Below are 24,272 nucleotides of genomic sequence, written 5' to 3'. Positions count from 1 at the left end.
AGAAATTTTTTGATATTTGCAGCCATAGTAAAACAAAGACATATTTTTGATATTTATTTTATATATTTAAATCCCATTTAACAAAGAAAAATCAACCAAAAAAATGAATTCGCGTGTCACCTCTGACATGTGTGTCATAGGTTCGCCATCACTGAGATAGGGAGTGAAGGGACAGGTTTGGCTGATGAATCTTGGGTTAGATTAGGGAACTTTTTATGATGTTCCCTCTCTCAGTGCTGAGAGAGGTTTAATTGAAGAAAGAGCTAAACCTATCTATGGTAATATGAGGAAAATTTTCTGGGAATAGTGTAATTATTTGGATAGGGAAAATACTGAATAGAATATATTTTAGAATATATTCTATTCAGTATTTTCCCTATCCAAATATATATATAGAAAATAATGCTAAACCTTTGGAATTTAGAACATAAATAAAAAAAGAAATCTCAACCTGAAGACCAAGTTAACCAAGATGATGGACCAGTAGCTGTCAGCATAAGTTCTTATTTAATGCTATTAATGGTGGATCAGACTTTATTGCCTCTTGTCTATATTTTTTAATAACTTTTCCATGGAATTCTCTGCCTTTGATATAATACATCTACAATCCATCCATAAGATTACTTATAGTGTCAAAGGTCTAAATCATAGGAATGATGTAATAATGTTTTGAGGCTCACATGTTCCTAGGGCCACAACCTAAGTTCCCCGATCTGGAATTAATCAGTTTCTTGCTTTCCCATAGAACTTGGCTTTGATTTCTAATTCTATAATTGATTTAATCAACATAAACTTTTTATTGGCTTATGTACATGTCTCTAACATGTGGTTGGAAACCTCAAGGTTAGGATATTTCTTACCAATATTTATTAGTTTGTTTAACAACAGAACAAGAAAAAAAAAGTTATCTTAGAAAAAGAGATAAACCAGAGATACAAATGGTTGTGGGCATTGGGTCTAGACAAAGGCTTTTCTGATTAGGCAGAGACATGATGGTGATCTTAGAAATAAATAAATTTTAATTTGTTAAACTTTTCCCAAATTTGAGATTGCTAATTTCACTGACCTAAACAGCTTATGTTAGGAATCCCTGGATACTACTGAAGATTGATTAGCAATTCTGGGATACAGTGAGCTGGAGAGGTAAGGGATGTGTCATCAGAGAGGAAGAGAATGTGAAGGAAAATCATAATTCATTGTTTAAGTTCTAGGGCCTGACCCCTAGTTGTCTCCCTAACCTGCTATTAGCAAGAAGTTAATCAAGGGACATGACTAAATAAAACCTTTCTGAAGAAGCTGCCTTGTATTAGTGGCGGAGGTACTAATTTTAAATAAAGATATGGATGTCTTTGTTGCTAGAAAAAAAAATGGGTTCTTGCCGTGTCTTGAGAAAAGTTTTCAAAGGTTAAGGTCACACGCATGGGAGTTTAAGTACAGTGACAAGATTTATTGGGGTGAAAGGAAATAATACGCCATTGGGGGTGTAGAAGGTGAGTAGGCTCTAGTAGCAACTGCCCAGAGATCCTTGTTAATCTTCCATATGTTGCCTTGGTTTCAGGAACAAGCAGGCTGTGCTTCAAACTGCCCCATCTATTTCCCGGGTCTTCCCCGGGTGTGCTGGACCCGCCCCTTAACCAACCCCTTTCCTGGACCTTCTGGGGTTTCCTGCCCTTAGCCTATTGACCCTTTTCCCAGCTTTCCTCAGGCTAGACTCCTCCCCTTTATGGTCACCAGTTTGGCTCCTACTGTGCATGCCCCAAAGTCAGGCTTCATCACCTGGTTTCTGCAGCCAGTGAATTAAGCTCCCTCGTGTCTTCTTGTTTTTTTTCTGCGCATGTGCCCCACTAAGGAATTCCCCCCTCACTGCTTTACCCCTCCCCCTGAAATCCTGGCTAAAGGCAGTGGCTCCCCAGGGGGATGGAAGCCTGTCTTGCCTGCTGCCTGGGGATTAAATCCCTTCAGTGGGAGGGTGTGGCTGTCTATTGGGGAGCCTGTGAGGCTGCTCCCTCCTAGTTAATCAGGTGTAATGTCTGAATCCCTTTGCTTCCTTCCTTTGTTAAGAACTATCTATCTACTGCAATACCCTCAGCAGATTGATTATTTTCAAGTTGACATTTAAAAAAATATTTGCTACACATGTACTGGTGGTAGGAAATAATTTACAATTATTAAAAGTAATATGGAGAGGAGAAGTTGGTTAATTTAGGATTTCATATTCCTTGTCTTAGAATAAATAGCCTACAAACTGGCAAACTTTATCCCTTTTTTTGAGTTTCTTAATACTCTCTTGTTTTCTTTTTTTATTTTCCCCAGACTAATGACTCCTTGGTAAGTATAATAAAGGCTTAAAATTTACATTGTAAGGTTTAAATGAAAACAACCTTGGTTCTTGAACATCCAACCATCTCAAACAGTTCAGTCCTCAATCAAGTTGTTCATGGAAGAAACATCTCGGTTGTTAAGCAAAACTTCAGTTCTCAACCAGACAATCTTTTCATGCTGATATCGGTATGATTAGTCCCGCATCTCTCCGGCAACAAAGGAGAGAATGAGCAAGTGTGAGTCAGTTTACCATTCAACGTCATGTTATTATTATCTCAGGAAATTGTGCTATGAATATTTTCATGTCTTTTTGCTTTCGTTGCTATTTATTATTGTTTAGTTTATTTTTTAATTTTAACCCATCCCCGTGACTCCATGCCCACCCCCTCCACTCATCCCCTATGGGACTCCCAGCACCAGCCCCCACCACCTCTGGGCCAGCCTCTCCTCCAGACATGATGCCAAGTTAAAAGCAAAAACCTGGACAGGCCTGATGGCATCCGGGGCCAGGTGTCCCCACAAGGAAGTCTGTTGCTGCTTATTATTAAATATGTACAGTCGGTCACCATAGGCTCTAAGAAGATCAGTGATAACAGCAAAGTGAAAAGGACAGTTATGAGAACAACATAGGGGTCTGGGATGGAGTAATTCTCAATTTACATTATTTGTAATGGGGAAAAAAAGATTCAGTTTTCAAAAAAAAAAAATGCTCCTCGAACAGCCTTCTGGAATAAATTAAGTTCCAGAATGGAGGCTCCACTGTCCTTCCTAGAAATAGCTGTCCCATGGTATTTATTAAACTCAGCCTTTCAGCAGCTGTGCCTGCCCCCATGACCTGCAGTTAGACACCTAGACAGGTCAGCATGTAGCTCTCCATACTCCATTTTTAAAATAGCCTTCATTTAGGAATAAAAGCATCTTTATTGCATTCAGTGCAGGTCTTTTGCATACCCAATCCAAAGAATTGATGACACTCTTGATCATGTTTACTTAGTGTTAGAGGCACCTCTCACCGATACCAGAGTCAAAGGGAGAGAGGGCTGTCCCCAACCCCGATTCTTGTCATCTCATATAAATGAATTTATATGAGAGAACTTGATTGCCTTGTGATTAAGCCAATTTGTTAAAGCAATTAAAACATGCACCTTTATTAAAGAAGCAAGGCAAGCCAATCTATGCATCTGGCTTATGAAGCACAGACTGGCTCTCAGCTGACCTGAAGAGCAAGTTGGGTGGGGGTCTGAAGCGTCATATACCCTCCTGTCCATAGGTCTCAAAATTCCTCTGCTGAATGTTTTGGTGCAGAGTAATTCTCAAGGTGCCTTTTTACTTTGTTGTGGCCTTCCCAGAATTCATGAGAAGCACCTGGCAATTTTGTCTTGGTAAGCTGACTGCTGGCTTCTTCATTTAGGGACTAAAACTGCTCTTTTTTCCCCTCCAGCCCCCGCCTCCACTGCTCCTTTCCTTCTTTCTCTTGTTAGGGAGGCATTTAACCATTTGCTCTCAAGTATCCTTGGCTGGGAAAGATAATGGCTTGTTATTTACAAGTTGGCTGCAAATTGCCCACTGTTTGGCCTTGTTTTAACTTTCCTGTCTCAGTTTCCCTATTCCTTCCGCCCTGGAATCCCATAACATTCAGATCCTTGAAGGAGTCTGTATGAGTGACCAAGTAAAGATATATACAGGGAAATAAAGGCACAATTACTTGTGTGTTTTTAAAGACCAGAATAATACTTTTCTAGGAAAGGAAATAATAATTAGTGACATTAAATACCTTTTTTATCCAGTAAGTATTCTATAAAATGCTCGGCTTCTTAATTTTCTCTTGCCATTTTCTTCCTTTCACAGCAGTTCATAGCCATGCTGTTTGAGCTGACCGGTACCCTATTTCGTCTGTGGTTCTCCCTGCACCCTTCCTGTTTGGTTTCTGATTCTGAAGAGCTCGATGTAGATTGCTCAATTGGTACTCCAGATTTTAATCTGAGAATGTAAACTATTTGCAACTAATAGTCTTTAGTCTTTAAAAAAAATACAGTTTACCCTAAATACATTTGAAAATTAATGATAATAATCAACTTTCTAAATTGACAATATTTTTATTCCAAATATGTAACATTTTGTGATTAACTAAACCGCTTTATACATGTCCTTATTTCCCTGAGATGTACCCAATAAGTTGGAAATGGCAGGACTTTACCACCACTTTTACTTCCAGCTTTAATTTTTTCAAACTAATTTTACACGCAAATACACACCTCATTGCCTTAATTACTTTCTGATATTTTCACTTTTTTGCCAACGGCCTGTTCACATTACACATGCAGATCTTGCTGGCAATTCAAAATAGTGATTTGACTGAGTCCTGCCAAAAAATAAGTGTTCCATTAAGAAGCAAAACCTTGAACATCTTCCTAAATTTCACAGCTTAGTTATTAGAGAATATAATCTAAATAGCCATAACCCCCAAAATGGATTCTTCCCCCTCTGTGCTCCCCCTGAGGGAAGGCGGTCAGATGCTCTGTAAGCTCCCCCTCTCCCCTCCCCACCTCCCCCTCACCCCCCAGCTTTTAGAGCAGGAGTGGTGGTTTGATTTCAAGTCCTTTGACAAAGCCCATCTTCAGCCTGCTTCATCATTTCACCTAGGCTCTGTTTTGTGGTTAATGGGGTGGCCGGCTTGACTTGTGAACCAATTAGAACTCTAAATCAATTCTATTCTTGTTTCCCTAATTCACATTTATTCCATGAGAATTAATGACTTGATAGAGCAGCAATTATTTTCTGAGTGTTGATCCTAGTTGATTGAAACATCTCAGGGCACAAGCCACTGTTTCTTATGACGCAAATTATAAACTTGGAAGAAGTGGACTTCGGGCAGTTTCAGCACTCCTCATTTACTGAAAACACGGAAGGGTCTCTGTTTCCGTACACTGCTCAAGGGTTTCTAATGCCCAAAATAGGTTGGAATAAATTTACATAATGAAGAAAGGCAGTGATGAGAAAGGAAAAGAAGAAACAGAATTAAGTACTTTGTGAATACTTTGGAGCTCATTGAAACTGGACATTTTTTTTTACAATGTATGAAAAAATGGTTGTCACTAATAAAATAGATTTTAGCCAAAATTCTTCTTACACAATTGAAGTGCTGCTTCCCTGACTGTGCCATGTAATGAAAATAGCTCAGTATAAAACATTCCCCATGCCAGGAAATTTAGTCTCGGTACAACTTTAAGAATCTCCTGAGGGTGGGTGAGTTAATAGCTAAAATGAATAAGTGCTTACTTGGCTACATATAGATTTTAACAAACAGCCATGCTATGACTATGTTAAAAGAACAACAACAAAAAATCCTCTGCCCATGCATAGCCATCTATAAACATGTCCAACTCCCTTTATGCATACCCATCTCCTCTTCTCCTCTCTGAATTATTTTTTCACTTAAGCATGTTATGAATTTTATCTATCAATATGTGTGTGTGCATGCACACATATGTTATTTATCATGTTTATTGTCAGAATCCCCCATGGGACTGTAAACTCCTAGAAGGCAGAGATGTTTTCCTAGGGCCTGACATAATTGTGCTCAATCAATGCTTATTGAATGAGTGAATGAAACTAGAGTCTGCTGCAAAGAGAAGCCTGAGGATGCCAGGGTGTTATCCGCATCTAGAAGGGTTCAGGAATCTGGAGAAGGGGTTGTGAGTAAATTAAATAAACTAGACATGAAATATAAATTTGGAAGGCAGTTTGGAGGAGCCAGATGGGGCTTGACTTTAGTAACTGAGCTTTCTGAATCTCTGGATCTCTAGCTTTTTATTAACACACTGGAGACCCGGTGCATGAAATTCGTGCATGGGGGAGGGGGTCCCCTCAGCCCAGCCTGCACCCTCTCCAATCCGGGACCCCTCAGGAGATGTACCACTGCCTCCTGGGGATCAAGCCTAAACCAGCAGTTGGACATCCTGTCACAATCCGGGACCACAAGCTCCTAACTGCTCACCTGCCTGCCTGCCTGATCGCCCCCAACTGCCCCCCCCACCAGCCTGGTCACGCCCAACTTCCCCGCCCAGCTGGCCTGGTTGCCCCAAACTGCCCCACCCAGCTGGCCTGGTTGCCTTAACTGCCCCTGCTGGCCTGGTCACCCCTTACTGCCCCCCCCCCCCCCCCGCCAGGCTGGTTGCCTCCAACTGCCCTCCCTGCAAGCCTGGTCATCCCACGCAGCCTGCTGTTCGGTCTTTTGGTCGCCCCTCGCTACCCCCCCCCTGCCAGCCTGGTCACCCCACACAGCCTGCTGCTCAGTCATTTGGTCGCCCCTCACTAAGCGCCCTACCGGCCTGGTCGCCCCACGCAGCCTGTTCTGTCATCTGTTGGGTTGCAATGGTCACTTAGGCATATATATATATATCTACACTAATAAAAGAGAAACATGGTAATTAGCATACGACCGCTACCCTTTTCATTGGCTTATCAGTGAGTATATGCAAATTAACTGTCAGCCAAGATGGCGGCCAGCAGCCAGGCACTGAAGTGAGCATGAGGCTTGCTTGCTGCGGACTCCAACGTTCCCTGCCTCACTTGCCGGCCTCTCAGCTGCAACTCTAAGCAACTATGTACTATGTTGCAAATAAGAAGCTAAACAAAACTCCAGAAACCAGCCGGACTGAAAGCCAGGTGGACCGAAACATTGTATCCATGTTTTCAGCAGCAAGGCCTCAGAGCTAAAGCTGGCCCAGAATAAAAAAAAAAAAGAAAAGAAAAGAAAACAAGGAGCGGTTGGAAGATTTAGTCATTTGCCAGCCGGAAAACAGCCCTCAGCCCCTCACCCAGACTGGCCAGGCACCCCAGTGGGGACCCCCACCCTGATCCAGGACACCCTGCAGGGCAAACCAGCCAGCCCCTACCCATATACCAGGCCTCTATTCTATATAGTAAAAGGGTAATATGCCTCCCAGCACCAGGATCAGCGTGACGGGGGCAGCGCCCAAACCACCTGATCGCCCTGCGGCTCTGTGTGTGACAGGGGGCGGGACCACAACCTCCCTATCCGCCCTGCTCTGTTCATGACAGGGGAAGGCACCCCAACTCCCTGATCAGCCTTGCTCTGTGCCTGATAGGGGGGAGCTCCCCAATCCCCTGATTGCCCTGCGGCTCTGTGTTTGACAGGGGGGAGCTCCCCAACCACCTGATCGGCCCTGCTCTGTGGGTGGTAGAGGGTGGCACCCCAACCCCCCTCCATGGGCCTTGCTCTGTGTGTGAAAGGGTAGAGCCATAACCTCCTCGTTGGCCCTGCCCTGAGTGTGACAGGGTGCAGCGCCCCAACCCCCTGATCCGCCCTGCTCTGTGTGTGACAGGGGGGAGCTCCTCAACCCCCTGATCGGCCCTGCTCTGTGTGTGACGGGGGCAGCACCCCAACCCCCTGATTGGCCCTGCTCTGTGAGTGATGGGGGCAGCGCCCCAACCCCCTGATCGGCCCTGCTCTGTGCGTGACAGGGGGTGGCGCCACAACCTCCCCATTGACCCTGCCTTGAGTGTGACAGGGGGCGGTGCCCCAACCCCCCAATCGGCCCTACCCTGAGTGTGAGTGAGGGTGGCATCGCAACCTCCCGATCTGCCCTGCTCTTTGCACGACGGGGTGGCGCCCCAACTCCCCAATTGGCCCTGCTCTGAGCCTGACCAAGGGCTTCACTTAGGGATTCGGCCTGCCCTGTGCGACCCGGGAGCAGGCCTAAGCCAGCAGGTCGTTATCTCCTGCGGGGTCCCAGACTGTGAGAGGGCACAGGCCGGGCTGGGGGACCCCCCTCCTTCTGCCCCCAAGTGCACAAATTTTTGTGCACCGGGCCTCTTGTGTGTGTGTGTGTATATATATATATATATATATATATATATATATATATATATATGTATGTATATATGTATGTGTGTGTGTATATGTGTGTGTGTGTATATATATATATATATATATATATATATTGCCTATATATATATATAGGAAAACAGATATACATATCAAGGGTAAGGTTTGGTAAACAGTAAAAATATTATCAGGTTGGGGGAACTGCCCCCAGCTGTCTGGCAGCAGGCAATACTATATGCAGATCTTCAGCCCTGCTGAAGCCCCAAGGTTCATCAACCTTTTGATGAATTTCTTGCATAATTGTGATCTGCTGGAATTAGCCTCCAGCATGGAGTTGTTGCACTTCTCTTCCAAAGAAAGAAAGGTGTCCATCACTTCTGGAGTGAGGCACTAACTTGGGAAAATGAGGCATGGGATCCAGGCAGTCTAGTGCTCCCTGCTGGCGGTTTTCCTAGTGAAAGTAGCAGTTTCAATGGCTCAGTTGTTACAGAAGTTACCAGGTGGTGGGAAGACCCATAACAGGCACTTGGAAGATTCAGAAAATGCACATTAATTTCAGGAGCATGGGTGCTGTGACTCAGGGGAATCAGTTCCCAAAACTGAATGCCTAATGCAGTGGTACTTTCCCTTTTATCCCCCTAGTTTCTTTGTCTCCCAGATATGGACTAGGCCTGTGGTCAGCAAACTGCGGCTCTTTGGCCCCTTGAGTGTGGCTCTTCCTAAGCCTTAGGAGTACCCTAATTAAGTTAATAACAATGTACCTACCTATATAGTTTAAGTTTAAAAAATTTGGTTCTCAAAAGAAATTTCAATCGTTGTACTGTTGATATTTGGCTCTGTTGACTAATGAGTTTGCCGACCACTAGCCTAGGCTTCCGGACTTTTTGCGGGCTTTTGGAGCCCCTGTGACAGTTGTAAGTGGGGGGAGTGAGATGGTGACCAAGACCATGTTTGGCGCTGGCAGTCAGACCCCATTGTGGGGCTGTGTATGGTTTATAGCTCCTGTTAAGGTAAGCATTCAGGGAGACAGGTTTTCGCTAGGACACAAGTGGAAAGGAGGTTGGGGCTTAGTTATATAGGCTTGTATGCATATGTGTCTGAATGCAGGTTTGACTGGGCACAGACCTAGGCTGCCACCCTGAATTGCCTTCACAAGTAAACAAACTCCTTGAGGTAAATTTGCACAATGGCACAGTAAGTGTGCAAAGGGGAAATGGACCTGTTTCTTAGCCAGGAGCAGTATTGTTGAAGTTGTATAGAGTTATTGTAGCATATTGATGACAAACTGATAGACTTTGAATTATTTTATTAATTGGTTATAAATACTCTGAGACTACATATCCTTACTGCCTGCATAGGGCACACAGTTCCCCACTGACACTCCCACAGTCCTCTGCTTCCCTAGACCAATACTCCATTGGAAGAAGAAGAATGAAACACTACATGCATTACTAAATTTACCTTACTATTATTCTACTAATGTTTACGGGAGAGGTAAAACAACACAATTTGGTAGATCCAAAGATGAGAAAGTAAAGGGAAGGACATATAAGTTTTTGCTTTGCAAGGTCAGACATACTGATTGTTTTATTAAAGAAGAGAGCACTGAAAGATGAGCAGGTTTGTGTGGAAAGTCCTTACGTTTGTTCTTGGACAGGTTGACTTGTGATGTTAAGTCCCCCAAATTATTACTGCATCAACTTTATTAATAAAGCAAAGCTAAACATATTGGAACTTGCAGTGGGAAAGTCCCGTAGTTCCCCCCTTATCCACAGTTTCATTTTCCTTGGTCTCAGCTTGATTTCATTTCCCATCATAAACCAAGGTCTGAAAACATTAAATGGACAATTCCAGAAATAAAGAACTTATGATCTTTAAATTGTACACCATTCTGTGTATCATGATGAAATCTCATGCCATATTGCTTTGTCCCAGCTGGGATGTGAATAATCCCTTTGTCAGTGTATCCACACTGTGCATAGAGCACAATAAGATTTTGAGAGAGAGAAGCCACATTTATCTAACTTTATTACAGTATGTTCTTATAATTGTTCTATTTTATTATTAGTTATTGATGTTAATCTTTTATTGTGCCTGATTAAAAATTAAACTTTAGAGCGTGCCCTGTGGTCAGAATGGGACCATCCAGATTTCAGCTCCTCAGACCCATAAAGGACACACTCAGGGGGCAGACTCAGTGAGCACCAAAGCCCCACTGAAGCAAGTCTTGCCCCAGAAGGGTGTCTCCAGCACAGAAGTTCTCCCACTGCAGACACAGCTGATTCTCACAGCCAGTTGGCCTGGAGGTCAATCCCTCCCAGTGTTACCTATGACAATCAAGGCTTAACTACAACAAGACTGGGCACAAAGCCCACAAGGGGGTGCACCAAGAGTGTCTACCTCAGGTAATTGGTGAGGCTGAGCCACTGTGCCCTATTGGACACCTAGCACAGAAACCCACTCTATCGACACAGCGAAGCATAAAAAATGTGGAGACAAAGAAACAGGACACAAATGACAGAAATGGAGGAAAGCAAAATACTAGATATAGAGTTCAAAACCACACTTTTAAGGTTTTTCAAGAATTTTCTGGAAACCGCCAATAAACTTAATGAGACCCTCAAGAAATCTAGTGACGCCCTCGAGGTTGTGATAAAGGACCAACTCGAAATTAAGCATACACTGACTGAAATAAAGAATATTATACAGACTCCCAACAGCAGACTAGAGGATCGAAAGAATCAAGTCAAAGATTTGAAATACGAAGAAGCAAAAAACACCAAACCAGAAAAGCAAAATGAAAAAAGAATCCAAAAATATGAAGGTAGTGTAAGGAGCCTCTGGGACAGCTTCAAGCATACCAACATCCGGATTGTAGGGGTGCCAGAAGAAGAGAGAGAGCAAGATATTGAAAACCTATTTGAAGAAATAATGACAGAAAACTTCCCCTACCTGGTGAAAGAAATAGACTTACAAGTCCAGGAAGCGCAGAGAACCCCAAACAAAAGGAATCCAAAGAGGACCACACCAAGACACATCATAATTAAAATGCCAAGAGCAAAAGACAAAGAGAGAATCTTAAAAGCAGCAAGAGAAAGTCAGTCAGTTACCTACAAGGGAGTACCCATAGGACTGTCAGCTGATTTCTCAACAGAAACTTTGCAGGCCAGAAGGGAGTGGCAGGAAATATTCAAAGTGATGAATACCAAGAACCTACAACCAAGATTACTTTACCCAGCAAAGCAAAGCTATCATTCAGAATTGAAGGTCAGATAAAGAACTTCACAGATAAGGAAAAGCTAAAGGAGTTCATCACCACCAAACCAGTATTATAGGAAATGCTGAAAGGTATCCTTTAAGAAGAGGAGGAAGAATAAAAAGGTAAAGATACAAATTATGAACAACAAATACACATCTATCAACAAGTGATTCTAAAAATCAAGTGAATAAATAATCTGATGAACAGAATCAACTGGTGATTATAATAGAATCAGGGGCATAGAAAGGGAGTGGACTGACTATTCTTGGGGGGAAAAGAGGTGTGGGGGATGCGGGAAGAGACTGGACAAAAATCATGCACCTATGGATGAGGTGAGTGGGGCGGGGGGGTGGTGAGGGTGGAGGGTGGGGTGGGAACCGGGTGGAGGGGAGCTATGGAGGGAAAAAGAAGAACAACTGTAATAATCTGAACAATAAAGATTTAATTTTTTAAAAAAAATTAATAAAACCAGTTTCAGTGGTTGAACCAGAATGAGGTCTAGAGCCCAGTCAGCCTGACCTCTGCTTCGCCCTCTAATGGTGGCTCCAGAGGCACCCAGTGACTACTAGGTATCTGTAGAATCTCAAGGGTGATGACTCAGCCTCATTTGCATACACATAATATCCTGCACAGAGTACAATCCTTTTCAAGTTTAAAAGACTTTTTTTTAACTTGTCATTTCTAAGTACAAGAAACTTACTTGAAAAACTTCTGGTGCAAACTTTGGGCAGAAAATACCTCTAGTGCTAAAATGCAACCATAACTGAAATAGGAGTTGTAGTTCCTGGGGAAGGGAACTTGGGAACAACAAAGCACACTCTGGTTTCTCCTCAGATGGGACTTACCTTTTGCCTTTTACTGGAGATTTCCATGGAGAGGAGCAACTCTGAGTTTATACTCAATTTTTTTTCTTTCTTTGAAGATATATTTTATTGATTTTTTGTAGGGATAGGAATAGAGAGTCAGAAACATTGATAAGAGAGAAATGCCTGGAATCGGGCTGTGGGGCTAATGCTCTACCCACTGAGCCAAACCGATAGAGCCAAACTGCTGAGGCTGTACTCAGTTTTTTGAGGATTTATAATTGGGGCCACTGCCCTTAATATCAGCAGCCTGACAATTAATTGATCAGCAATTAGCTCAGACGCCCGGAAAAGGGGAAAATCCTGTGGCAACCGAGCAATGACTACGAGCCTTGGAAGACATCGAACGGGAAATCTGCGCCATCCTGCAGAATGCAGGTACCGTGATCTGCTACCTAACCCAGATGGCCACAGGGCAGCCCCACGAGGGCTCCAGCTACTCTTCAAGCAAGGACTGTCAGATGGCACTACGGCGAGTGGACTATGCTCGCCTCAAGCTCAGCGATGTGGCCCGAACCTGTGAGCATAGGCTGGAAAACTAACCCAAGTAGGCAGAGAGACATCTTGGAGGCAGATCACCACCTGCTCCCCGGGACAGAACCTGGGGACCTGTAGATTGAGGAGCACAGGCTGCCATGCATGCCCTGCTAGTCATATAAAAGGACAAAGAGGCAAAAGGTGGGAATGGAGAAACTTAAAGCCCAAGCCTGCCCAGACTCTGTGCTGGCTCCTCCAGCAGGTGCTCCTGCTCTGACTTCACCAAAGTGCTGACAAAGCTCAGACAAGAATAAAGAGTCAGTCACCCAACCCACTTCCTCAGATACTTCATGTCCTTGTCCCCTTCCGCAGACTTAACCCAATGAAGACACATTTTTCTTCATTGGAAGAGATAAAGCAGGAACTAAGGGTTTTAATAATAAAGAAACAAGAAAGACGACTTCTAAATTATAAATAAATAAATAAAAGTTAAACTTTATCATGGATATGTATGTACAGGAGAAAACATAGTTTATATAAGGTTTAGCACAATTCAAGGTTTCAGGCAACCATTGGAACATAAACCCCAAGGATAAAGGGGGACCATTGTATTCTGAAAGGGTCTTGGTGTCTCAAAAAGGGGACATCAAAGTGAGATATTTATTAAACTTTGGGGTCTGGGATCAGGAAGGTTAAAAGATTTTTCAAGACAGAGAACTTGAAAATTGGGCAATACTCATGAAATTATAGTTTAGAATTGCTGGCCACAGCAAAGCAAGGTTAGTAAAGTCAATCTTAATAAATAAACTTGCTCAGGTGAGCAGAATCTCTCTAAATTGATCTTCAAGAATTTCTTTTTTAAAATATATATTTTTATTGATTCCGGCAGGGAAAGGGAGAAAGAGAGGGAAACATTGATGTGAGAGCAAAAGATTGATTGGCTGCTTCCTGCAAGCCTCCCACCAGGGATCTAGCCCACATCCCAGGTATGTGCCCTGACCAGAAACCTAACAAGCAACCCCTTGGTGCACAGGCCAACACCCAACCAACTAAGGCACACCAGCCAGGGATTACAGTCGTGTGTGTGTGTGTGTGTGTGTGTGTGTGTGTGTGTAAAAGTTCACTGGAACAAATGACCAGGACAGTTTGATCTCAGTTCTCACAAGCAACTTTTGAGACATCCAAGGGCACATGTTGCATAACGCAGAGGGATAGTATGAAATTTAGGAGTAGTCATTATATAGACTAATAAAGATCTGGAGAGTGTTCTCTTCAAGATTACCCAGGGAGAGAAAAAAAGAAAAAAAGTAGACCAGTACTGGGTATTAAGAAACGTCAACATGTAATAGCACAATATAGAGATGAACATTCAAAGGATATTGAGAAGAGGTAAAAAAAATATGAATGTGAACAGGATCATGTAAGGAAGATACATCAAGAAGGAAAGAGTGATGCAAAAGGCCAATGCTGTTGAGTGTTAGGAAGATATGAGGATTGAAATGTCCATTTAGTAATTAGAAAGTCATTGTTAATCTTAGTGTGAGCTGTTGGGGTGATTTTGTAAAAAAAAAAAAAAAACATAATAAGAAACTATTAAAAAGGGTGTGAATGGATAGGAAATGGAAGGTACTTCAAGAATTTTTGCTGAGCAAGAGAAGAGAAAGATAAGTAATTGGTAATTGTAGGAATGTGAAAAGTTGATTGTTTTTCAGGCAGAGAGATTTGAATATATTTAAATATGCATATTATCTGCTGCTATTCTCAGTCAAAAGATAAATCCTTCATTCCTTCCTTCTTTCCTTTCTTTCTTCCTATATCCTTCCTTTCTTCCATGTACTGATTCATTTATTCATATTTTCCAGCAAAGAGAACAGACTAGACCTTGGCCCTAGGAACTGACAGTCTCATGAAAGTTGAATATGTAGAAGGGAAATGTGAGTAGGTGGATAAATATCTTATCCCTGTTATTGCATCATTAGTAGAAATGTAGTTTAAGTTATTATTGTTCTATCCTAAAGGGAAGAGTTTACATTACTTTACAATATAAGTATTCAGCCGAAGATTGGACTGTGTTTTGAAGCTTCAGAATCAAATTTCCTCCAGATATAGCTGGCTCCATACTGGGAAGAAACTTGTGACCTCGAGCTTATTAACATGATGAAACAATCCAATGAATTAGCAGGTATAAGCCTAAGACAAAATAGGACATCAACTTTTTTTTTATTAATTGTAAAAGCCTAAGTTGAGGGTGGGGGAATAAATTTTAATCTGTTGAGATAGTGTACATTTAAGTCTTCACTTGAAATTACTATTCAATCAAACTTGTCTCCATTTCAAGGCTAAAATATTCATTTTCCTCCAACCCCTTAAATCAAAGGTGCTATAAGCAAACCAGAATATACATAGGAAGTCATGCTGCATTCTCATGTTGCTAATTGGAATTTGGATGAATATAACATAGAAGCAAGACAAGACAAGAGTATAGTATTTCCATTAGCTTCTCTACCCATGTTCCTGCATCTTAATCAGAGCCTTGTTAATATTTAAATATGCATTTTAAGCCCCGAGTGTATAAACAGTCATGGAAGTTGCATTAATAACTGTAATTTGTATAAAAGGATATATGCCACAGACAAATGCTCAAATGTGTAGTTTAATTGGAGTTATAAAAACTTATTTTGTAGCTCAGAAATGTAAAAAAAATGTTGCAGCAGGAAATGAACTTATTTTTAGCTACTAAGATGCACTGTGGTTTATCATTTATTGAGAAAAGATTTTTATTTTAAGGTAATATTTCTCCATCAGCTATGTACTTGCTGTGTTTTTTTTTTAAATTATTTTAATGTGGGGCTATTTGGAGATAGAAAAATGGGAAAAGGATCTGCAGGGAAAAGAGATATTGACATCACCTGAAATGCCTTCCATTCTGCAGATTCTGAGCTCTGCAGCCTTCAAAAGGGCCATAATGGAGCAGAGAGAGCTGTCACTCTGGAGCTGTGTCTCTTTTCTCCTTCAGCAGTCATGCTTCAAATGGGTCCTTCTGCAGAGCAGTGGCTTGAAGTAACAATCACCCTCCCTTCCTCACAGCAGTCTGCCACAGAACAAAGCCCCTGGAATAATGTCAGTTGAAATGATGAAGTATGTCTTTTCTATACATCCATAAGGATACTTATAGTGTCTTCCTGGTTCTAAAGGAGAGGATATAGTTCATTATTAGCAACAGCTCTAAATCTTTCTTACTATGTGCAACTTAACTCTTTTATTAACCATAGAACTTATATGTATATTAGAGGCCCAGTGCTCGAAATTTGTGCACGGGTGTGGTCCCTAGGCCTGCCCGGCGATCAAACCACATGTGTCTGGCGTGGAAGGGCAGGTCCCAGCTGACCTCTGGGTCCTGGGCAGCACCTGGGCTCCTGGATCCCCACGCGTCCCCCTCCGCCTGAGTCCTCAGGCCCCTGCGCAGCCCCCTCAGCACCTGGGAGCTGGGTGGCAGTCCTGCCCCCCACTGCTGTCATTGGTTGCTGTCTACAGGGTGATTGGCAGGGCAGGGCCCAGCTCACACCCACCTTGGCCTAGCACCACCCACTCACCTGCTCCACCATTCCACCACGGTCCTGCTCTCATCGGGGCCCTGGCCTCCACTGCCACCCACTGCCAGCACCGAATTGCTGATGCCTGCTATGTTCCGCACCGCCCCCTGGTGGTCAGTGCACATTATAGCGAGTGGTCGAACTCCTGGTTGAGGGGAAAACTTGCGTATTAGCCTTTTATTATATACTAGAGGCCCGGTGCACAAAATTTGTGCACTGGAGGGGCGGGGTTGGTCCCTCAGCCCAGCCTGTACTCTCTTGCAGTCCAGAAGCCCTCGCGGATGTCTGACTGCTGTCTTAGGCCTGTTCCCCCTCTAGCTGAGTTGCGCTCCCTCTATGGGAGTGTACTGACCACCAGGGGGCAGCTCCTGCTTTGAGTATCTGTCCCCTGGTGGTCAGTGTGCATCATAGTAACCAGTCGTTCTGCCTTTTGGTCAATTTGCATATTAGCCTTTTATTATTATATATAGAAGATAAGAATAACTCATGGACACAGACAGTAGTGTGGTAAAGATCTGGGGCAGGTGAAGGGGGTGAGCTAGAAGGGGTCAATGGAGAAAAAGGGGTACATCTGTATTACTTTCAACAATAAAGATAAATTAAAAAAAACAAACAAACAAGAGGAAAGATACCAGGAACTTTCTAACATATAACAAACATTAGATTTCTATTCTTAGAATAAGCTCTGACTCAAATACTGTTTTATACTAAGTATTAGTATGGAATATGCATTCCTCAAGAAATTTATGGAGAAAAAACATGTCTTTAGAGTTATATGATAATCACTCATGAGATGTTGCTAGTCATCCCCAAAGCTTTTATGGAAAAAGACAGATAGAATCTTTACATCAAAACAAACAGATTGAATTCTTTGCAATTTTAGCAAGTGGGTTGATTGAGAATTCCTCTCAGAGGTAGTTGATTAAGCTGTGACTGTAGGGGTCGTTTACTTGATGCATACACTATGTAAAGGTCAGGCCTGCACATGAATAGCTACTCTATGTAAAAAGCCTACCTTCCCCAAAAGCATGATTGCCACTGTACTGCCACACAGTATTGTCTTGGCATTACTGTGAAAGAATAAAAGCCCCAAACCTTCCAGTACCCTGCAAGACCCAATATCACAAAATTCCCTCTTCTGCCCCTCACATTGTATCTCCTATTTTCTCCCCCTCCTGGTCAGCTCCACTGCAAGCATAGACCACCCTGCTATTCACTAGGACACTCCCTTCACAATTTCATCTTGGTCTGAATTGTTCTTCCTTTACAGATTCACTTGGCTATCTCTGTTTCCTCTTTCTGTATTTTCATAGCACTTATTACTATCTAACATAAAAACAGAATTTATATATATATTATGCTTATTGATCATTGTCTGCAAGAAAAAATTCATTTACTTCATATTATCTTTTTGAGCAGGGCTCTATTTTGTTAATTGTATCCTAAGTGTCGATATCTGTACCTGATACAGTGTAGACACACAGATATTTATTGAATGAATGAATTAGTGAAACCATGAACCATCTTCTTTTCTCATTACCTTGTAAGACACTCGCTACATATTTAAAAGTAATTACCTCAGCAACTTAATTTCCTATTAACAGATTCCCTTTTTTAGGTTCAAGCTCTGACACCAGGAGGTCCATAAAGTAATGCATTTTTTAAAAATATATATATTTTTATTGATTTCAGAGCAGAAGGGAGAGGGAGAGAGAGAGATAGAAACATCAATGATGAGAGAATCATTGATTGGCTGCCTCTTGCATGCCCCCTACTAAGGATTGAGCCTGCAACGTGGGCATGTGCCCTTGACCAAAATCAAACCCAGGATCCTTCAGTCCACAGGCTGATTCTCTATCCACTGCACAAAACCAGCTAGGGCAAGTAATGCATTTTGATAACTGCAATGAAATAACATGTTGACCTACTCACTCAGCTATATGCAAATTGTGCTTATCAAATGACATATTTTGTATTTAAAGTATCAGGGATCTGAGAGAATCAAGCTGAAAATCTAGATTTTAATGAGGAGACTTGAAAAGAAAGTTTGCTACTCTAGTGTATGGGGCAAAGGGAAGGAGCTGGTTATTCCAGGGTGCATTGAGAAGAAAAAGGAGAGGACTAGGGGTGAACCTGGGTTTTGGAAGGTGATATAAACATGATAGGGCAAAATAATCCAATGGAGGAGGAACAAAAACTTAAAGAAAAACTGTTCATTTTTGTTGTTGTTGTTGACAGTATTACAAATGTCCCCCAATTACCCCCTCCCTGGCTTAGCCCCCTTCCTCCCAATCTCTGCCCCACCCCAGGCCTTCACACTATTGTCTGTGTCCATATAGTATTAATAGGGCCAGCCCAGCTTGTTGCATTTCAACAAGTCTTTGGGAAAAGCCTTTGATTTTCATCAATTTATTAGGAAGTTTAGAAATACATATATCCACTAAAGGGAACATGTTCACACAAATTGGAAGTGCATTGACCCTGCTCCTTTCTGTAAAAGAAGAAATAAAGAAGAAAAATAGAAGGATTAGTGGACATCAAGATTAGAGATGTGATGGAAAAAGTATTGGATGGCAGAGTTCACATTTCTCAAGAGGCCAGGTACAGGTCTTTCCCCCTCAAGTCATGCACTACAGTGCTTTGAATCATATGTGATTTTCTATTCTAGGCAGCCAATTTCCCTGGTCACCTTAATGACCTAAAGGGAGAGCAACAATGGTTGTGATAAACATGCATGTTTTTGCACCATTCCTGTCCTGATGACAGGTGGCACCATTCCAAGAGTTAAATATCTCTCTCGAAAATAGTTGGAATACATTAAATGTCTTACTAGTATATATGTTCTAAATCAGTTTGTTTTGTTCCTCTCAAGATATTAGAAGTTCTGACCCAATTTTTTATATTAACCTATATATTCTTAAGAAAAATAGATCATAATTTAAAGGGATTTAAGTGGTGAAAAGTCTAAATCTATTACCTTAATTTCCTTTTTTTATAGATTAAATATTGCAGGATCATTTTTGAGACTAATTTTTGATGTAATTCCTCAGGGAATATGAGCTTTTGCTATCTGAGGTGATTTTTTTTTCTTTTAAATCAATGTGTCCACTAAGGAGCATATTATTGTGCACCAGATGGAATTAAATGAACCATTGTGTGAACTTGGCATTTTTAGATCGGATTACCTGAATGTAATTACCTGCAGACAGTTTCTAAATATGTGTTCATAAGGGATTAGTTTATATAAAGAGATTCTCTTCTATTCTCATTTTTTTTCTTCTTACAATGTGTTTAGTCATTTTGGCTTATTGTAGCGTCATGTTCTGCCACCGATAATGGTGAGAATTAATCCTGAACTACCAGAATTGATGAGACAGAACAAGTGGACAGCTGTTTAAAAAACAAACAAATAGACAAGGGACAACTTACAAGAGAGATTGTTATAGTTTTGTGCCATATACAATTAGAATCATCTGCCCCAATTCTAATAATACTGAAATTTGGAGAAATTAATCTGTGTGTTAAACAGATTTTTTTTTCAGGAATTTATCCCCAAACTGGAATCCAGTATTTTATTTCCTGTTGCCATTTTTAAATCACATCAGTTGAAGAATATGAATGTTTACACATTTTTATCACATTTTATTCTGTTTTCCTCGGGAAGGAATAGAATTAGCTTTCTGTGAGTCATCTCTTCACATAGGGCGTACACCCTCTGGGTGATATTTTTTAGTGGACCATGACCTCTTGTTCTCACTCCTTAAATAATGAGGAGAGATTACGCATGTTTCCCACACTGATATTAAGTGCACAATTTCCTCTTAGTACATAAATATATATTTAGGCTATTGGAAGAATGGGAATTCAAAACTCTATTTTAGATTCTCTGCACTACAATTTTATCTTTCTTTTTAAAAATGAATTGTCCCACAGGGTGTGGTTGAGCATAGACCTATGAACCAGGAGGTCATGGTTTGATTCCCAGTCAGGGCACATGCCCAGGTTGTGGGCTCAATTCCCAGTGTTGGGTGTGCAGGAAATAGCTGATCAATGATTCTTTCTCCTCATTGATGTTTCTTTTTTTTTTTTTTTTCAATGTCTTATTTTATTTATTTTTATTTATTTATTTATTTTTTTAATTAAATCTTTATTGTTCAGATTACATTTGTTCCTCTTTTTTTTCCCCCCCCATAACTCCCCTCCTCCCAGTTCCCGCCCCACCCTCCGCCCTCACTCCCCACCCACTGTCCTCATCCATAGGTGCATGATTTTTGTCCAGTCTCTTCCCGCATCTCCCATTCCCCTTTCCCCCCCAAGAATAGTCAGTCCATTCCCTTTCTATGTCCCTGATTCATTATAATCACCAGTTCATTCTGTCCATCAGATTATTTATTCACTTGATTCTTAGATTCACTTGTTGATAGATGCATGTTTGTTGTTCACAATTTGTATCTTTACCTTTTTCTTCTTCCTCTTCTTAAAGGATACCATTCAGCATTTCGTATAATACTGGTTTAGTGGTGATGAACTCCTTTAGCTTTTCCTTATCTGTGAAGCTCTTTATCTGACCTTCAATTCTGAATGATAGCTTTGCTGGATAAAGTAATCTTGGTTGTAGGTTCTTGGTATTCAGCACTTTGAATATTTCTTGCCATTCCCTTCTGGCCTGCAAAGTTTCTGTTGAGAAATCAGCTGACAGTCCTATGGGTACTCCCTTGTAGGTAACTGACTGACTTTCTCTTGCTGCTTTTAAGATTCCCTCTTTGTCTTTTGCCCTTGGCATTTTAATTATGATGTGTCTTGGTGTGGTCCTCTTTGGATTCCTTTTGTTTGGGGTTCTCTGCACTTCTTGGACCTGTAAGTCCATTTCTTTCACCAGGTGGGGGAAGTTTTCTCCCATTATTTCTTCAAATAGGTTTTCAATATCTTGCTGTCTCTCATCTTCTGGCACCCCTATTATTCTGATGTTTGTACGCTTGAAGCTGTCCCAGAGGCTCCTTACACTATCTTCGTATTTTCGGATTCTTTTTTCCTTTTGCTTTTCCGGTTGGGTGTTTTTTGCTTCTTTGCATTTCAAATCTTTGACTTGATTCTTGCGCTCCTCTGGTCTGCTATTGGGAGTCTGTATAATATTCTTTATTTCAGTCAGTGTATGCTTAATTTCTAGTTGGTTCTTTATCATAGCATCGAGGGTCTCATTAGTTTTCGTGAGTCTCTCATCAAGTTTATTGGCTGCTTCTAGCACATTATTGCAAGCCCTCAAAATTGCATTTTTTAGCTCCATATCCTCCATTTCTGTCATGTTTTTTTGTCTCCGCATCTTTTATGCTTTCTTGGTGCACCCCCTTGTGGTCTTTGTGCGCAGTCTTGTTCTAGTTAAGCCTTGATTGTTGTAGTTAATACTAGAGGGATTTGACCACCAGGCCGACTGGCTGTGAGAATCAGCTGTGTGGAAAACTTCTGTCCTCTGGGGAGGTGCTAATCTAGCCTTTGCCTGAGGCGATCCGGCAAATGGCTCTGCGCAGGGCTTGAGTGGGGCGGGTCGCACGGGATCAACAGGGTGAGCGGAGGGAGCAGTTATGGCTGCTCTCAGTCCCGTTCCCAGAGGCTCTGCTTCTCAGAACCCCAGCAATGGCTGCAAATCTCGGAGAGAAGGCTGCCCTCACGTTTCAACTGATGCCAGACAATCCCGCTTCTCCCGTTTGAGTCTGGGTCCCTAGAGACTCACCCGGATCTGGAGCTCAGAGTCTGAGACTTCCTCCTGATTGAAAACGACAACCGCGCCCTCAGCCACCAGCCCGCTTTTCGCACGTACCTCCGCACCTTTAAATTTTCCACACTGTGCCTCTTCTGAGCCTCGGTATGCTGTTGTCTTTCCTTCTAGTTGAAGAGTCTGTCCTCGGCCAGCCTTCCTGTGGTTCTGGGTGATGTCCGTTCCGTCTTTTAGTTGTATTTTTGAAGTGGTTGTTTGCGGCAGCAATCTCAGGTGTTTACCTATGCCGCCATCTTGGTCTCTCACCATTGATGTTTCTATCTCTCTCTCTCCCTTTCCCTTCTCCTCTGAAATCAGTAAAAAATATATTTAAAAATAAAAATATATTGTCTATATAATTTTCAAGTTGTTGCTACTCTCTTGGAGCAGTTGGCAAAGAACATATAATATGAGTTAGGGCAACATCAAGTTTAATGTAAAAAATGTGACTTATGCCCTAGCTGGTTTGGCTCACTGGATAGAGCGTTGGCCTGGGGACTGAAGGGTCCGGGGTTCGATTCCAGTGAAGGCCATGTACCTTGGTTGCGGGCACTTCCCCAGTAGGGGATGTGCGGGAGGCAGCTGATCGATGCTTCTCTTTCATCGATGTTCCTAACTCTCTATCCCTCTCCCTTCCTCGCTGTAAAAAATCAATAAAATATATATTTTTTAAAAATGTGACTTATAATTTCATATTATTTCATATACTATATGCTTATTTTTTTTCTGAATCTTATAAACTTTCTGATGACTCTAGTGAGGCATATACCCAAAGTGTATGACTTCTTTTTCTTCTTTTTTTTTTTTTTAATATATTTTATTGATTTTTTACAGAGAGGAAGGGAGAGGGATAGAGAGTTAGGAACATCGATGAAAGAGAAGCATCGATCAGCTGCCTCCTGCACATCTCCTACTGGGGATGTGCCCGCAACCCAGGTACATGCCCTTGACCGGAATCGAACCTGGGACCTTTCAGTCCGCAGGCCGACGCTCTATCCACTGAGCCAAACCGGTTAAGGCTTCTTTCTCTTCTTTTAGCAAGAGCGTGAGTATGCTAAGTTGCCATCAGGAATTCACTTTTAGAGAATTCACCTAGTATCTTATTCTAAAATACCTGATCATCTGGAAAAAAATAATGAGCAGAACTTTGCAAAAATGAAATAACTATAGATAATCAAATATGTGCTGTCAGTTTGTGACTTGTCATTAATTTATGTTGAAAACAGGTCACTTCCAAATAAGGAAAAATTGACATTGATATTAACATAGACTTGAAGTTAATATTATATATGTTATAGGTTCTAAGTTGTAAAACAAAAGAAAAAGACTTTGGCTACCTTAAGCGAAAAGTAGTCTGCAGAATACATGGTGGGCTTATTAATGGGAGTCTCAAAAATCAACCTTGAAGGCAAAAAGGTACATAATTGTTATTGGGGGTTTGGAAGCAGGGATGACAGGCATGATCTTCTAGAATCTTCAACAGCTTTATTGAGCTATCATTCACATGGCATACAAGTCACCTATTTAAAGTGGTACCCAGAGAATGCCTCTACCACTCTTGCTAGCTTTGTTTCTCTAAAGGAAGAGTCTAAGTCCGAAAGAAGCACCTAGTTGGCCAGGCTTGTGCCACAGGTCCTCTTTCAGCTGGTGTCAGAGCTGGTGAGGGTATGGAGTGGCTGGGCATGAGGGAATGAAATATCCAGAAGCAGCTTCATGGATTTACTCTTGCAACAAGTAAGGTGGGAAAGATGAGGCAAGGGTTATTTGCAGTGGTGTGTTGGTAACTATTTAATAACTAGCTCTGCAGAAAGAAAAAAAAAAGACATTTCTTTAAGAATTTACAGATTTCCATGGTGTAAATATTTCAACTATAAGAAATAATTTGAAGCAACCAATAAGGTTGCTTTCAGAGCTGGGAAGAGATACTCACAATGTATTCTTAAGAGCTAAAAAGAGCTGGCTTCAGCACACTACTAGATTTCTCCCCAAATGAACACAATTGCTTTCAGAGTGGGAGAATGAATGCTAAGTAGAAAAAAAATAGCATATATTCAGGTATTCAGCAATGCTATCATTTAGAATTGAAGGACAGGTAAAGATCTTCCTAGACAAAAAAAAGCTAAAGGAGTTCATCACTGTCAAACCAGTATTACAA

The 24,272-nt window shown here is 41.6% G+C and overlaps 1 protein-coding gene, 1 non-coding gene and 1 pseudogene across 4 annotated transcripts in view; all 3 read left to right on the top strand.

The window, feature by feature from the left end:
- Positions 1 to 24,272, top strand: part of GRID2 (glutamate ionotropic receptor delta type subunit 2) — a 1,396,175-nt gene that overhangs the window by 903,252 nt on the left and 468,651 nt on the right. The gene's annotated exons all lie outside the window — the stretch shown is intronic.
- On the top strand, positions 9,106 to 12,837 carry LOC138999037 (mediator of RNA polymerase II transcription subunit 11 pseudogene; annotated as a pseudogene).
- Positions 12,247 to 12,358, top strand: LOC138999636 (U5 spliceosomal RNA). The gene has a single exon (XR_011469416.1). It is a non-coding gene; the product is annotated as a U5 spliceosomal RNA (small nuclear RNA).

The sequence above is a fragment of the Myotis yumanensis genome, unplaced genomic scaffold (assembly GCF_028538775.1).
Source record: "Myotis yumanensis isolate MYYU_CA2020_CCGP unplaced genomic scaffold, mMyoYum1.0.hap1 SCAF_1, whole genome shotgun sequence".
In the NCBI taxonomy this organism is placed as follows: Eukaryota; Metazoa; Chordata; class Mammalia; order Chiroptera; family Vespertilionidae; genus Myotis; species Myotis yumanensis.
This window is presented reverse-complemented; position numbering and strand designations above follow the sequence as displayed.